Source organism: Arvicanthis niloticus, chromosome 4, assembly GCF_011762505.2.
Source record: "Arvicanthis niloticus isolate mArvNil1 chromosome 4, mArvNil1.pat.X, whole genome shotgun sequence".
Classification (NCBI taxonomy): Eukaryota; Metazoa; Chordata; class Mammalia; order Rodentia; family Muridae; genus Arvicanthis; species Arvicanthis niloticus.
In genome coordinates this window covers 21,978,714-21,995,363 of record NC_047661.1, presented here as the reverse complement: position 1 = coordinate 21,995,363, position 16,650 = coordinate 21,978,714, and the positions used below count along the sequence as shown (strand labels likewise).

At 44.6% G+C, this 16,650-nt stretch overlaps 1 pseudogene; it reads left to right on the top strand.

Moving 5' to 3' along the window:
* LOC117706823 (phosphatidylglycerophosphatase and protein-tyrosine phosphatase 1 pseudogene) overlaps positions 1–16,650 on the top strand; it is a 29,876-nt pseudogene continuing 13,226 nt past the window's right edge.

The window sequence follows — 16,650 nt, the reverse complement described above, 5'->3', positions numbered from 1 at the left end:
ATGACCCATGACGCCCTGATGCTATTTCAGTGTCATAGACTTGAAATTGAAGTAAAGGAGGTGAGTAGATGAACACTAGTTATACGCAATCCTTTCTTCAAGGGCATTCAAGGTAAACCTCTTGCAAGAATCAATACCCTGTCTTTACTAGTGTGGAAGGGAAAACAGAAGTGGTGATCCTGAGCATGACAGAAACAGTAAAACCGGATTGGACAGGAGATTTCCAGCAGTGGGAGATAGGTACACTCACAAGTTGTAATTTTAAAAGCCTTCAATTTGAAAATTTGAATTTATTACATAAAAGAACTTGCTTCAAAGGCAGTAAGTCAATGATTTCATTAAGCAGAAGAAACTGGGCTACTGCAGTAGGTATTAAGAAAAAAATTAAGAAAGTTTATAATTCTATTTCAGTTGGAGGTAGAAGAATCAGGGGTTTGAGGCCATCTAGAGTTTTATAGCAAATTTTAGGCCATTATGGGCTACATGAAATCTTGTTTCAATCAATGGAAGGAAGGAAGGAAAGAAGGAAAGAAGGAGTGAGGGAGGGAGAGAAGTAACAAAGGGAGAGGGGGAGAGAGGGAGGAGAGAGGGAGATGAAGGCAAAAAGGAAGAAAAGAAGGTAAGAAAACTCTTAGTGAAAAAACAAACTTTTTGCATCAAAAATAAATATTAAAACAAAAATGATGTGGTATATAGATATGTGCTAAAAACTAATATATAAAACAGCCCCAAACAATGGCAAAATGAAAGGGTCTATTGTCAGGGTCTGCCTTTCACTGCATAGTTGAGCTCCGTTTGTCAGGACTCCATAGAAAGAAACACATCAAAAAACTTCTGGTGGTGTGACACCGTTTCTTGCTGCTTCTGCGGACTTAGGCTGATTGGGAGGAAGACGTCTGTTGAGACAGAAGCACTTGCTGAGATAGAGGCACGTGCCGAGGCAAGACTCGTGGAGGACACATGATGTTTGGATGGGATAAATAGGACTCGACAGCAGACGGTGATGGAGGCTGAGTTGAGAGGGGCACAACTAAGAACTTTTCCTAGCGCTTCTGTTGGCCTTGGATGAATCATGGGATAACACCTGCCGTGTGTGTTCTGAAGATGTGTCCAGCATATCTCCTTTTGTACTGTTGGAGGTCACTACTGTCTATAACAGCATTGAAGCAATAGCACTGTATTCCAATAATGAAGTCCAAGGGCAGGAGATACAAGTGCCAACATACAAATATGAAACAACAAGTATCTATAGAAAACTAGGAAGGCAGTTGTGAGAGGCTATACAGGGCTTTGCACTTCATATGAATAGGCGTGTCTTTTCTGACGAGGATATCAATGGTGACTTAAACCACAGCCCCTGCAGCAGCGTTACGCTGCTCGCTTCACCCCGTCGTGTTAGAAAATGCAGATGTTGAGGAAATATTAGGAAACTGAAAGCAGCTCATTTGCATTCCTGGTTGCACAAAGCCCTACTTGTTTGTAAACCTGTGGTTAGGAAACGATGTATCTCACTGTTCCGGAAGTACTGCACTTTACCACCATCCGGCTTATTCATTGTTCATATCTCCGAGCTTTTCCTCAGGGCTTGTGAAGGAAGAACCGTATTATAAACCTAAATAAATAAACACGAGCCTACGCCCTCTGGTGGCCTTGTGGTTGGAACTGTGAGTTACGGAGCAGGAAAAAAAAAAAGGAAAGAAAGAAAAAAAGAAGGAAGTATATTAGAATCAAGCCCTGTGTAAAGACTAGTAAGAGAAGCAGAGATGCTGATAACGACCCAGCACCCTCCCTCTGCCTCCTCCCCACTCTTCAGAAACGCTTACCCTCTATCCTAAGTTTTCTGCTTTGCCAGTGAAGACAGTGGACTTCTGGGGGCAGCCCTGTTGACAGCGTTTCTGAACATCACGTTCCTCTCTAGTGTGCAGCTCCTCGCTAGCCACCCCACCCACACTTCACTCACTAGGATCCTTGGCAGCTGCTCTTTCCTGTCAATCATCTGTCAGCCTTCTCAGTGCACTACTGCTAATTAAATTTTGCTTTTGAAATTGCTCTATTTTGTGTACCACTGGCACAAAAACGCTTTTTTTCAGTATGCATGGATATAATAGATTATTTTTGAAAACTTCATGCCACCAACCCTTACTTTGAAACTATTTCGAATCTACAGAAAGTTTAAAAAAATACTGAAATTAATTGTATACCTAATTAATCCAGCTATCCATCAACCTGACATACTCTCTGTTAACATCCCTGGATATCTCTGTTTAGCCCCAAATGAGTCTCTTGTGCCTTGGCTACATGGTCATGGTATCACTATTATGCACAGAAACTTTCCTAAGACATAGTTTTAAACTCGGATACAATACTTAGCTTTCTCTAATTCATGCCCAAAACATATCCTCTCACTGTTTCACTCAGCTCTCATCCAGGATCCTACCAAGAAAATAGGTGCACTCCTTGCAGAAATGTAATTTTTTCTAGTGTTCTGGTCTCTTTCCTATAATACAATACTCTGACTAAAAGCAACTTAGAGGAGAAAGGAGCGTATTTTATCTTAAAGGTTACAGCCCAGCATACAGAGAAGTCAGAGTAAGAGCCCAAGTAGGAACTTGAAGCAGAAACCATGAAGGAATACCTTTTTTTTTTTTTTTTTTTTTTTTTTTTTTTTTTGATGGTTCTCCTGGCTTCATGCTTAACTAAGTTTCCTATGCGGCCTAGCGCCATCTTCCCAGGTACCACACATGGTGGGCAGGTCCTCCATCAATTAACAATTATGACTGTCTACCTTAATTGCTTTTCTATTGCTATGGGGAAAAAAAGACCATGACCAAGGCAACTTATAAAAGAAAGGGTTTATGTGAAGCCTCCAGTTCCAGAGAGATAGGAATCTATCACCATCCTGGTAGAGAATATGGCAGCAGGCAGTCAGGCGTGGGTCTGGAGCCACAGCCCATGTCTGGATCCACAAACAGGATGCAGAGTGCATTAGGGACCATGGGAGGCTTTTGAAGCCTCAACCCTTGCATCTTGCCCTGTAGCTTTGCTCCATGTCATGCCTCCCCCAACAAGGCCAAACCACCTAATCCTTCCCCAAACAGTTCCACCAAGTGGTGACTAATATTCAAACATATGAGCCAATGGGGGTCATTCTCATTCAAACCACCATATGGGATTTTCATTGCTTGGGGATTTCATATATGCTCACGGACCAACTTGATCGAGACAATTACTCAGTCAAAACTCTCCTTTCCAGTTGATTTGAGTCTGTGTCAAGTTAATAGCTAAAGGTTATTTTCAGTGGTTTTAAATAGCAAATAGACATTTTCATTCATAATTCTTCGATTTTTTTTTTCTCAGTGCCATAGGTTAAACCCAGAACCGCACACGTGCCAGGCATGTGTTCTCTACTACTGAGCTATGTTCCCATCCCTAACGTATGTTTATATCATCATAACTTCATGCTCACATTTGTGCTATCATAACAGTTTTAGCTCAGAGGAACAAAAGGCCAGCGGATATCTTCTGGTCAAACCACTTCAGATTGTCCTCTACATCAAATACTATTAGTGACTAAGTTGTGATTTAAAAAAAAAAAAAAAAGGAGGTGGGGGGTGGGCTTCAAACTTAGTGTGCGTTTTGTATGTCCAAACACAGACTTCTCTCCCAGACCTCCCAATCTCTGAAGGCTCCCATTGAGATACTTGTCCCTTATTGCTGCTAAGGTCACCTCTGAATGAGCCTGTGTGCAGCTGCCCCTCACCTCAGCTTACCCTGGCAGACCTGTATACAAACCAATTGGAGGCTTTTTCATTACCCTTCACCTGAAGGTGGGTGTTGGAGGGACTTAGCTCAATGCTGATGGGCCTGGGAGATACTGGGTCACCTGACCATGCTTTGTGCTGCCTGGATCTGATCAGGCTTAATCCAGAATATACTTCTGTCTAGATTTCTTTCTCAGTTCCAGCTTTTTTTTTTTTAAGACTAAAATGTGTTGTTTTTATGTTTTAAATATGCACATGTTTTCACTCTCTTCTCTTTCTTGGGGCTCTCAGAGTCTAAACCTCCAACCAAAAAACATACACGGGCTGGATCTAGGCCTCCCCACACATATGTAGCAGATGTGCAGCTTGGTCTTCATATAGGTCCTAAACAACTGGAGTGGGGGCTATCCCCAAAGCTGTTGCCTGTATGTAAGATATGTTCTTCTAGCTGGGCTGCCTTGTCTGGATTCAGTGAAGAGGAAGCGCCTAGCCTCACAGAGACTTGAAGTGCTAGGATGGGGAGACATTCAGGGTGGCCGCACCTGCTCAGAGGAGAAGAGGAGGAGAAATGGGGGAAGGATTGTGGGAGGGGGTGAATTGGAGGGAGGCAATGAGTGGGATGTGAAGCAAATAAGTAAAAAAAAAATTAAATTAAATTAAAAATAATAATTAAAAATAAAAAATTAATCACATGCTTTCATTCTCTCTTTTTTTCTTATATAAAAGTTAACATTTTATCATTATCCATCTGTCATTTGTATTCCATGTATTTCCTAGGATGTGCTGGTATTGTAGGTTACCATCCTTAACCAGGTGACTGACAGATTATCCTCCATACTGTTGTTGGGCCTCACGTTATTACATAAGAACAAGGCCAGGATTTTCCCAAGGAAATGAAACCCTGCTTCTGCACTGCAGTATTAATGATCCTGCTAGAGTTTCCAGCTGCAAGCCTGCTGGGGGATTTCCGACTTTTCAGCTCACAGCTGCATGAGCCAAATTCAAACAAACAAACAAACAAAAAACCCTACATATTCATCAATTAACTGGCTGATGAAGACAGAAAGATGTGGCTATATGGTTAACATGTAGATTTATAGAGATAGAATTTTCTACATTAATAAACCTTTTATACCATGATCTGTGTCTTTCAATAGATCCATGCAGTAAATTTACTTCTGAAGAGCCGTCCTGTCAAGATGAGTATCATACAGACTGTGTTTCTCTGCAGAAGCCTGGCTTCTGCAGAGAAGTTTGAGGAGCAGGAAGAAGGTCAGCACATTGGAGGGTAGGGAGAGAAGTAAAGACAGATGGGGGGCGGGAATCTCAGCTTATCTTCTGTAATTACAAAAAGCAAGAATCCACAGAGGAGATAACAGAAGAGCTAAGTAAGGAAAGAAATCAAACCTTCACTAAAAATTAGATCAATGATGAGACCTAATGCTGCGACCCTTTAATACAGTTATAGTGTTATAGTGACCCCCAACCATAAAATTATTTCATTACTATTTCATAACTGTATTTTTGCTACTGTCATGAATAACAATGTAGATGTCTGTGTTTTCCGATGGTCTTAGGCAACCCCTGCGGCAGGGTCATTCGACACCCCAAAGAGTTGAGACTTGTCGTGTTATAGTGTGCACGTGGGTCTGTTGTATTGATGCATGGGTTCCACCTCTGTCTCACCATGCAGCTAGAGCCTCTCGTGGGGACAGAGGCACGGGAATTTGATTGTGTTCACTCCACATTGACACCGAGCAGACATGGGTCTATGAGAAGGTGCAGGACTCCGCTTGTGGGTGGGGAACACAGTCTGAGGTCCCTCCGGGAGGGGCAGAAGCTCTGACTATGTCCCTCGGGGATGAGAGTCTTGGTCAGCAACTCAACTGGCTGGATCACGACTGGCTCAGGTTGCTTGCTTGGGTTACTAGGCCTCTGTGGCTGGCTTCAGCGGGAGATTAGGCAGCAGTTCGGTAGTTGAAAACCTTCTCTACCGTTTTCCACGTTGGGTCCGAAAGAAGAGAAATAGGCCATAGTCTTAAGATATTTATTGTCATGGCAGAAAATGGATAAAAACTATACCCGGGTATTTTCAGGGCGGCCTGTGGTTAAATACCTTTTGCAGGGAGGAGGGTCTGGGAAGGAATGTTCAATTGGCTATGCCCTCTGGCATTTAGGTATCTCATTAATAGGGAGATCTGTGTAAGGCTCTGTGGCCTGTAGTCACGCCCTCTACCTGTGGAGGGGCTAGAAGGGGTTGTCCTACAAGACTGAAAGGCCTCACTCTATGGAAGTCTTCAGTCTCGCGTCAGGAGCCTGTGTCAGGAGCCTGGAGTCTGGAAGTGTGGTGAAATGTATGCGGTCCCTTAGGATCACTGCGTCCCACCTGGGGCCCCTAGGATCACCTGGGGTCTCTGGTGATTTCTAGCCGGTGCTTGACGAGAAACCCTGCTGTCCTTTCACAGTCCTACAATGACCCACAGGTTGAGAAGTGCTAAATTAGATTATTTCTGTCCTAGTAAACTAACCAATATTCCAAAGACTGATTAACATACATGTTTGATTGGAAAACAAAACAAAACAAAACTGTGCAAAAACAAGCACTCTCGGGGTCTCCAAGGAAGGCTAAGAGGGCATAACTCCCAACAACGGAAAACGGAGAGCATCTATAAAAACCACACGTGGATTTAAATCAAGAATTAAGCCCAAGGAATTAGGCCTGAAGATAAAAAAATATGAAACAAACAAACAAACAAACAAAAAACCAAAACCCACAACAGATAATTCTGTGGAGCATTGTTTGTAATGGCCAAATACTGGAAGCAGGTCTCTATGTCCACCACAGATGATGGGTTAATATAAACTATAGCACACACATAGCACATAAAGGATACAGGTGAAAAATAAGACAGAGGAGGAGGGAAGCAAAAACCGAAGAAGGACGAAGATGATGAGAACGTCTTTGTGTACTGATGTGATTCGGGGCCAGTACCCACACTGCGTGGCTCACAACCGCCTATAACTCGGTTACAGAGGGGAACCAGCAGCACGTCTGGTCTCTGCATTGTGACTAGCATCTGCATCCATACGCACATACCTCAAAGAGATACACATGCGTAATTCAAAACAAAACAGAGCTTTTAGAAATTACGTTTCTGAACAAGGCTTTAGCCTGGGCCTGGAGATGGTTCCGTGCTCACGAGCACGTGTTGCTCTTGCAAAGGACTTGGATTTGTTTCCCAGCATCTATGGTGGCCTACAACCGTCAGTAACTCAGTTCCAGGGGATTAGATGCCTTTTTCCGGCCTGCACAGGCACCAGAAGTGAACATGGTACATAAGCATACATGTGGGAAGAATACTTAGACACATAAATTTAAAAGAAAATATAAAAATAACAACAATTAGTAAACTTCAAAAAATGTAGTCTGAACATCAGGCAGCGACTTAATATTAAACTATGTCACAACAGATGCTGATTGAGGTTCAGGAGCTACAGAAATGGAACAAAGCAAAGTCCCTGCTCCCATTTAACACCGCCCCAAAATTTAACCGTAAGTGATAAATAAATGTAGAAAGAGAAACAGCCTTGTGGTATGAACGGGCTCTTTAGAGAAGAAGATTCTGAGTAATGAAACCCACTGGGACTTCAAACCTACAATCCAAGGGGAGAGAGGCTCCACCTAGTGGCAGCTAAAAGGCTGACAAGGCAAATGTGCTGAGTCCACAAAGAGAGTGCATGAAAACCCACTTCCCGACCTCTTGGGAGGCCACATCACTGTCAGTTTGCCATACTCCAGAGCACAAAGACTCCTGAGTCTGGAGATACACTGCTTTGTTCTGTTTATCAGATATTTTTTAAAATACCTGAATGATGGATGATGAGAAGCAGGGAGCAGAGAGTAAAAATTGTAGGCCAAGGAAACAGGAGACGCTGGAGTACACTGGGAAAAAGGAAGGTTCCACATGTCAGCTTGACAAGGCTGGACTACTGCATTTAGTCAAACACTAGCCCAGGAGTTGTTTATAAATTAGATACCAAATCCCCTATATTTTTGAGTTAGAGATGAGTTAAAATATTTTACATTATCTACAACTCTAAGATACTAAGATCTCAGTGATTTTTACTGATAACAAAGTTCCATGTATTTCTGGCTTGTCACCTGAATTAATAATTGAAGAAATTATTAAATTTCAGGTGGAGTTTGAAAGAAAAGGTGTCATTATTTCCCACCCAAATTTATGAATCCCTTATAAAGAATTCTAATTCCCAAACCATAAAGAATTGCAATCATTATATGTCAATTTAAACATATTTAAGTATTAAACACAAACAAAGGAATTCTGATTTGTACAGATGCTTGTTATGACTTTAGGCTTCAGGTTCCAGGGTCCTCTCTTATGATTATCTTTTTAATCCATGAAGTGTGTGTTTGCACCTAATGGCTTCTTTACTTGAACACTTACTGTGACAGGCACCCAGCCTTGTAGGCGTGTTTTTTGGCACCGAGTAAAGGTTGCCCTTGTGTTATTCGAATAATGATTTCTCTACCTGTATCAGTGAGTTTTTGCTACACGGATTTGAGCTCCTGGTGAGCCGCAGGTTTGCACCTGCCCAGTAGCTATCTCGGATCTGTGGATGAAAGATACACGTTAGCTCATTTTTAACCCGCCTTACTGGCTTACTGGCTAGGCTTTTCTAAGCCTCCTGTGCTAGGCCAGCGTGCACTTACCTTTACTCCCAGCTTAACACCTCTAAATCTTCCCTCAGCTTAGTTGTCTGATTACCTTCTGTGAAGCCCATTGGTCTTTCTGCCCAAGAAGGAAGGGCTGCCCTTCCACGGGCCACTTTCCCTTTCTGCCTAAATTTTGGAAGATCTCCCCTACAACTCTGAGTCTGTTCTGTCTTCACCAAGTATCTTGATTCTCCTCCTCCTCCTCTCTCTTAGCCTTTGGGAACCTGGAAGTCCCACCCCTTTCTTTCTGACCAACCACTGGCCACTGGCATCTTTATTGATTGACCAAGAACCAGTTGGGGACAAGGACCTTCAGTATTCCCAGATTCCCAATTAAATCAAAGCATCAGAACCACTCCTTATATCTACCTTCATATCTTGTTCAATCTGGACGTGGCATTGTAACGCTTATATCAAGAATCTCCTGTATCAGGTCTGTGCAAACATTTATTCTCTGCCTTGTCAATAAAAGCTGATCACCCAGTGGTTGGGCAAAAGAGAGAATAGTGTAAAAGCTTCCACCTGCCAGGGGGAAGAGGGTGGCTAAATGTCGGTCAGGAGGATGGAGGAATTGAAGCCATGAGGAAAAGGGGTCCAGAGAAACATACCTGGAACCCAAAGAGCCAGACTATTCATAAGAAGCAAGAATACTGGGGTCATGGCTGGGAGGTAGCCAGATTAGCATAGGAAGTTAACATAAATCAATATTCCCCAGCTATATAGGTATAGTTTGAAATAAATCTTAGTTTTCTATGCGGTACCTGGAGACTAGCATAAGGTAAGTAGACACCGCTACCAGATTTATTTGTAAGCTACTATTTACATTTATATTAAAAATAATCTTTTTTTTCCACAGTCTCATTCTCTGCTCAGCTGGAATTTAGAATCCAAGTCAGTTACACGAGGGCATAGAGAAGCACAAAAACATTACTCTAAAGCCCAACAAACTGTGCTCTTGAAGAGGGTGGAGTAGCTGGGTGCCTATGGGAGCTGTGTGGTTCTCAGGCACAGTAGGCGGGCTTTGCAGAAGAAGTTCTCTGTGAGCACAAGGCAGGAATGCTTACTGAAGAGTAGAGTCATTCGGGGACTGTAGAGCTGCTTAGCGGTTAAGAGTACTCATCCAGAGGATGTAGACTCAAATCTCAGCACTCACAGGGTGGGTCATAACCACTTGTAAGTCCAGTTCCAAAAGCCTCTTCCGCACTTGAGGGATGCTGTACCCAGGTAGTTCATAGACACTGGTGCTCATAAAATGAAAACAAATGTCTTCTAAAAAAATAGAACTATTTTCTTCACCTTTCAAATTGAACTACTGAGGGCAGATAGGCCTGAAAAGAAAGCAAAGACCTTAATCACCCAGCACCCTGTCTCCCTGTCCCTGTCGTCCCTGTCCCTGTCCCTGTCCCTGTCCCTGTCCCTGTCCCTGTCGTCCCTGTCCCTGTCCCTGTCGTCCCTGTCCCTGTCGTCCCTGTCCCTGTCCTCCCTGTCCCTGTCTGTCTCCCTGTCCCTGTCTGTCTCCCTGTCCCTGTCTGTCTCCCTGTCCCTGTCTGTCTCCCTGTCCCTGTCTGTCTGTCTCCCTGTCCCTGTCTGTCTGTCTCCCTGTCCCTGTCTGTCTGTCTCCCTGTCCCTGTCTGTCTCCCTGTCCCTGTCTGTCTGTCTCCCTGTCCCTGTCTGTCTCCCTGTCCCTGTCTGTCTGTCTCCCTGTCCCTGTCTGTCTCCCTGTCCCTGTCTGTCTGTCTCCCTGTCCCTGTCTGTCTCCCTGTCCCTGTCTGTCTGTCTCCCTGTCCCTGTCTGTCTCCCTGTCCCTGTCTGTCTGTCTCCCTGTCCCTGTCTGTCTGTCTCCCTGTCGTCTCCCTGTCTGTCTCCCTGTCCCTGTCTGTCTGTCTCCCTGTCCCTGTCTGTCTCCCTGTCCCTGTCTCCCTGTCTGTCTCCCTGTCCCTGTCTGTCTCTCTCCCTGTCCCTGTCTGTCTCCCTGTCCCTGTCTGTCTCCCTGTCCCTGTCTGTCTCCCTGTCCCTGTCTGTCTGTCTCCCTGTCCCTGTCTGTCTCCCTGTCCCTGTCTGTCTGTCTCCCTGTCCCTGTCTGTCTGTCTCCCTGTCCCTGTCTCCCTGTCTGTCTGTCTCCCTGTCCCTGTCTGTCTGTCTGTCTGTCTCCCTGTCCCTGTCTGTCTGTCTCCCTGTCCCTGTCTGTCTGTCCCTGTCTGTCTGTCTCCCTGTCCCTGTCTGTCTGTGTCTGTCTCCCTGTCCCTGTCTGTCTGTCTCCCTGTCCCTGTCTGTCTGTCTGTCTCCCTGTCCCTGTCTCTGTCTGTCTGTCTCCCTGTCCCTGTCTGTCTGTCTCCCTGTCCCTGTCTCTGTCTGTCTGTCTCCCTGTCCCTGTCTGTCTGTCTCCCTGTCCCTGTCCCCTGTCTGTCTGTCTCCCTGTCCCTGTCTGTCTGTCTCCCTGTCCCTGTCTGTCTGTCTCCCTGTCCCTGTCTGTCTGTCTGTCTCCCTGTCCCTGTCTGTCTGTCTCCCTGTCCCTGTCTGTCTGTCTCCCTGTCCCTGTCTGTCTGTCTCCCTGTCCCTGTCTGTCTGTCTCCCTGTCCCTGTCTGTCTGTCTCCCTGTCCCTGTCTGTCTGTCTCCCTGTCCCTGTCTGTCTGTCTCCCTGTCCCTGTCTGTCTGTCTCCCTGTCCCTGTCTGTCTGTCTCCCTGTCCCTGTCTGTCTGTCTCCCTGTCCCTGTCTGTCTGTCTCCCTGTCCCTGTCTGTCTGTCTCCCTGTCCCTGTCTGTCTCCCTGTCCCTGTCTGTCTCCCTGTCCCTGTCTGTCTCCCTGTCCCTGTCTGTCTCCCTGTCCCTGTCTGTCTCCCTGTCCCTGTCTGTCTCCCTGTCCCTGTCTGTCTCCCTGTCCCTGTCTGTCTCCCTGTCCCTGTCTCCCTGTCCCTGTCTCCCTGTCCCTGTCTCCCTGTCCCTGTCTCCCTGTCCCTGTCTCCCTGTCTCCCTGTCGTCTCCCTGTCTCCCTGTCGTCTCCCTGTCTCCCTGTCTCCCTGTCGTCTCCCTGTCTCCCTGTCGTCTCCCTGTCTCCCTGTCGTCTCCCTGTCTCCCTGTCTCCCTGTCTCCCTGTCTCCCTGTCTCCCTGTCTCCCTGTCTCCCTGTCTCCCTGTCTCCCTGTCTCCCTGTCTGTCTCCCTGTCTCCCTGTCTCCCTGTCTCCCTGTCTGTCTCCCTGTCTCCCTGTCTCCCTGTCTCCCTGTCTCCCTGTCTCCCTGTCTCCCTGTCTCCCTGTCTCCCTGTCTCCCTGTCTCCCTGTCTCCCTGTCTGTCTCCCTGTCTCCCTGTCTCCCTGTCTCCCTGTCTCCCTGTCTCCCTGTCTGTCTCCCTGTCTCCCTGTCTCCCTGTCTCCCTGTCTCCCTGTCTCCCTGTCTCCCTGTCTCCCTGTCTCCCTGTCTCCCGTCCCTGTCCCTGTCCCTGTCCCTGTCGTCCCTGTCTCCCTGTCTCCCTGTCTCCCTGTCGTCCCTGTCCCTGTCTCCCTGTCTCCCTGTCTCCCTGTCTCCCTGTCTCCCTGTCTCCCTGTCTCCCTGTCTCCCTGTCTCCCTGTCTCCCTGTCTCCCTGTCCCCCTGTCCCTGGCATATGTGCTAGCATGATGCTTTTGGATTTGCACTCTTGCCATCCCTATGGAGAGGAAGACCCCAGCTCTGTCCCGTTGGACTGGATTCCATAAAGAGCCTTCCTCTCTAGGGGGGAATCAGAACTTCAGGGACTGCCTTCTGATCTCAGACAAATAATACATGGAGAGTTTGTCTGTTTCTGCTTGTTCTTTGGGGCCTTTCTTTGAGAATGACCCCTTAAGACATGAATAAAGGTGGTCCAGTCTATCTCTCCATTTGCGAGTGTGGGCAGATAAAGATCATGTTCTTCCAGTAAGCATGACCTGTAGCTGAGTCAACTGGGAGTCCTACAAGTCTAGCCCAGAAGAGCCACTCAGTTATCATTTGATTCATAAGCTAAGTAAAGTGTTGTTTTAAGTCAATAGGTAGCATATTTTCCTGTGGGGAATTTTCTTCCTTATTTAAGCCTTAATTGGTTTAGTTCTCTGTGATACAATAGTCAAATGAAACTTAATTGGTATAGCTATGAGTCTTACTCTGCTCAGCCCCAGAATTATATCTTGTTAATCAAACATGTTTTGCCAGCGATTGTTTTGCAGTGGTCATGTTGTTCTCTTGCTAAGGGAAGAAATCAAAGGGATCCTGTAAAAATGTTGCTCTCTAGACAGGATGCGTGGGAAAAAATAGCCACATGTTCGTCACACTCAGACATCAGCATCTGAAGTCTGGAAGCCTCCTGTGTTTAATCCACAGGAGAAGAAGTTATCCTGTTAGTCAGAGCTTACATTCTATGAGTAGTATTTTGGAGAGGTGGGAAAAAACTTTGGTAATGGTGCGAGCTACTGGCAACATCTCCTAACTTTGCTTGGTCTACTTGTCATAAAAAATAATCTGTATCATGAATTGCTTGTGCAGATTGAAGAGAATTTTCTCTTAACTCCAGATGAAAGCACCCTAAATAACTAAAATCCCCCCTTCTGTGATGTCACATCAGTTAAGAATAGTATTGGTTAGTTTTTGTTTTGTTTTGTTTTGTTTTTTGTTTTTTTTGTTTTGTTTTGTTTTGTTTTTGTCAATGTGACACAATCTAAAATTATCTGGGAAGAAGAATTTCAATTGAGAAAACACCTTCACCAGATTGGCCTATAGGCCAGCCTATGGGGTCATTTTCTTGATTAATGATTGATGTGGGAAGGCTCAGCTCACTGTGGGTGGTGCCACCCCTGCCTGGACAAGTGATCCGGCTAGTAGCATCCCCTCCATAACCTATACTTCAGCTCCTGCCTCCAGGTTCCTGTTCTCAGTTCCTGCCCCGACTTCCTAGGGTAACAGACTAAATATGCTGTGAACTGAGTAAACCCATTCTCTCCAAGTTGCTTTCAGTCATGCTGTTTATTGCAGCAATAGAAACCAAACTAAGACAAGCAATCAGCAAAACCCCCAGCAATTGACCTCTAGGACTTTGTACTCTCAAGACAATAACAGTAAAACAGACTGAGTGTAATAGGCTTCCTTAAAATTAGTCTCACCAATGCTATGGTCAGAACGAGAAAGGTACTCATGTATTTGAAACCTTGGTCTCTGTAGTGCTGTGAGAAGGTCATAGAAGCTTTAGGGGACAGGGTCTCATTGGGAGAAGTGGATCCTTGAGAGAGAGCCTTAATGTTTTAGAGCTTCACCAACTTCATATTCACTCTCGTTGCTTCTTGAGTATGGATGCAATATGACCGGCTGGCCTCTTGCACCACCAGTAGGCTTTCTCCACATCTTCCCTGTCACAGGTTGTTCCCTTGAACTGTAAGCCACAATAAACCTTTTCTGTCCTAAGTTCCTTTGGTGAGCTATTTCATCAAAGCAACATGGAAAGAAACTGACAGACCCAATTGAAAAAAAAAAAGATTATTCTTTCAATATCAAAGAGGAATTCAAAATCTGTCAGGTAAACCTATCTGTAAAATAGGGGTTTTGAACCTCCTCAACAATAATATAAGACTATGTCAAATGACCTGTTTGGCATTACTTTGGGGGGGGGGGCTATTGCTTTATTTTTTCCACTCTGATTAATTCTAAAAGCCTGGCTGGCCTTGGGTAGGTTTATATTTCAAGCACAATATGTCAATTTAATATTTGTGATTAGTCACACATATGTACAATAAGTCACAAGTTACTTTGAGCTATGTTAAGACATTGGAAATGAATACATATCTTAGACTAAGAGCTGACTCTGGATCACTCATCTTCTGCATTCAGTTTTATATAATTCACTGATGGGGGATGAGCATGGCAGCCTTGTTTATCTTCCCTGTCTCTCTAGTTGATGGGAACTGGAAGAGAAAGAACCACTGGCTATCCTGAGAGAGCTTTTGTGGATATCATAAGAGGGAGGAGACCTGCAGAAACCTTACTTTGGAATCTGAAGTCTGAACTGCACCATGGGTTCCTTCTCTTAGCCTCAGAGTCGTTTCTCTGGTAAATATTCTGCACATGAGGGCTCTGAGCACCTCCCCCACCTCTGTTGTTTTAGCTGTTTTTCACAAACATTCTCTGTTTGTGTTTTTTAATAGCTGCTCTCATGCTGTGTTCATTGTGTATGCCGCAAGAAGTGCTCTTGCTGCATCTTCTCACGGTGGGATGCATTTCTGTGCCTTTGGTTTCCAGCAATGATTTGTTTCCAATTCTCAGGAATCTCCCCTTTCAGTCTCGTGATTTGAAGCTCTCACTATGCTCCACTGAAGAGTGAGCCAGATACATTCACATGGGGCAAGCGGGGACTTGGACATGTGTGCATTACCTTGGAATGGTACTGATGACCAAGAAAGATGATTCCCACCAAGAACCTACAATCCAGCACAGAATGTTAACCTTGAAAGGGGCTCATAGGCACTGCACATACCACATGCTAAGTGGTACCTAACATTATCATGAAATTACAGGAACATAACAACAACAGACCACCATAACTAGTAAATATGGAGCTCATGAGAGGTGCCAGACCTCAACAATTCTGTAGGCCAGAATTTTTTCCCCTTCTCTTTAAGTCCTTACTGTCTGTTACCCACTCCTTCACTGGAGAGTATTTGGTTTTGTTTGTGTTTTGAAACAGCATCTCACTATGTAGGCTTGGCTAGCCTGGCACTTACTGTGTAGACCTGACTGGCTTTGAACTTACAGAGATCTACCTGCCTCTGCTTACTGAGTTCTGGGGAAAAAGAGGTGTGTAACACCATACCTGGCCCATAGAAAAGTATTTGGAATTCAGCAAAATACAGAGTCAGAGGCTATATTAGCAAAATGATCCCTCAAAGTTATACAGTAAAATGATGGAAACTGTGGGGAGCAGAGGAAGCCCTGAGTATGTGAATTCTTAACTGGATGTGTGTTGTTGACATAAACAAAGCCTCAGATAGATTGGAAAATAGAAATGGCTTCTCACCCTCCTCCTACCCCCACCAGACTTTGAGGCTGGGAGGGATGGCAAAGACTTCCTCCTCTCTGAGTGCAAATGTTGACAGAGGGTGCAGAAAATGTTTATTGTAGCTTTCTCCTCCCAGCCTGGAAACTAGTTGATTATAGAGTCCTCCTTCCAAGATTAGCTTAAGCTGCCTCATTGATACACACTAACCCTCTAAGGTGCCATGGCTTCTCCATCAGAGGACAGAGACCACCCAATCTCAGGCTTTCTACATGTCTGTCTTCATCCACTTGAAGCCAGGCTAATCCTAAGGCTGTGCAAGGACTTGGCAAACAATATTGGACATATTGGATCTGTATGTCTTGACACTAATTCACTGATAAATTTGAAACACCTAACGTATTATGCAGCAAGTCATAGTTGGAATTCACAAAGGTCTCTAGGTTGAAGTTGGATCCAAACAAAGCACAGAAAAATCAATTCTGCAACCATTTATTATGGAGATGGGCTCTGGCATTCCAATGTTGTTCGTGATACAACATGTCAAGTCTGGTATGGGGAGCAAAGAGGTAAAATTAGCTGGAGGTAGGAAGGGTTAGCTGCTTGCTTTCAGCAATTATGCAAATTGGATATTTAAGCAAATGTAATGTTTAAATATGAAGGAACCTACAGGGCCTGAATAGGGTCACATGAATTTGGTCCACACAAAGATGGAGTCTGAATGATTACAGCTCCTAGCTTTTAGTTAAGCCAGTCTTTATAAGAGTGACAAGTGGCTTGAAAAGTAATGCAGGATGTATGTGTATGTGGGAAAACCATAAAAGAGATATTTTGCTTTCTCCCAGCACAACAGCTGGTCACTTAAACAGGTTAAAACAATTACACTTTGTCTTACCCAATGGAACCATTTATTTAAAATATTATTAAAAATCAGATCTATGCCAAGGAAGATATTGGCTAGGTGGGTGCATGAGAAGAGTACCTCTTCGGAAGGAAACATTTTGAAAACATATTGGAATCAATAGTGACATTGTTATGCTATTTTATGACCCAAATGACATATAATCTGTATCTGAAAATTTTATCTGCCTAATTAAAAAAACTTGAAAATTGAATTTCCTAAAGGAAAATGAGCCGTGTCTCCAAGTACAGAGTTCCAAATGAGA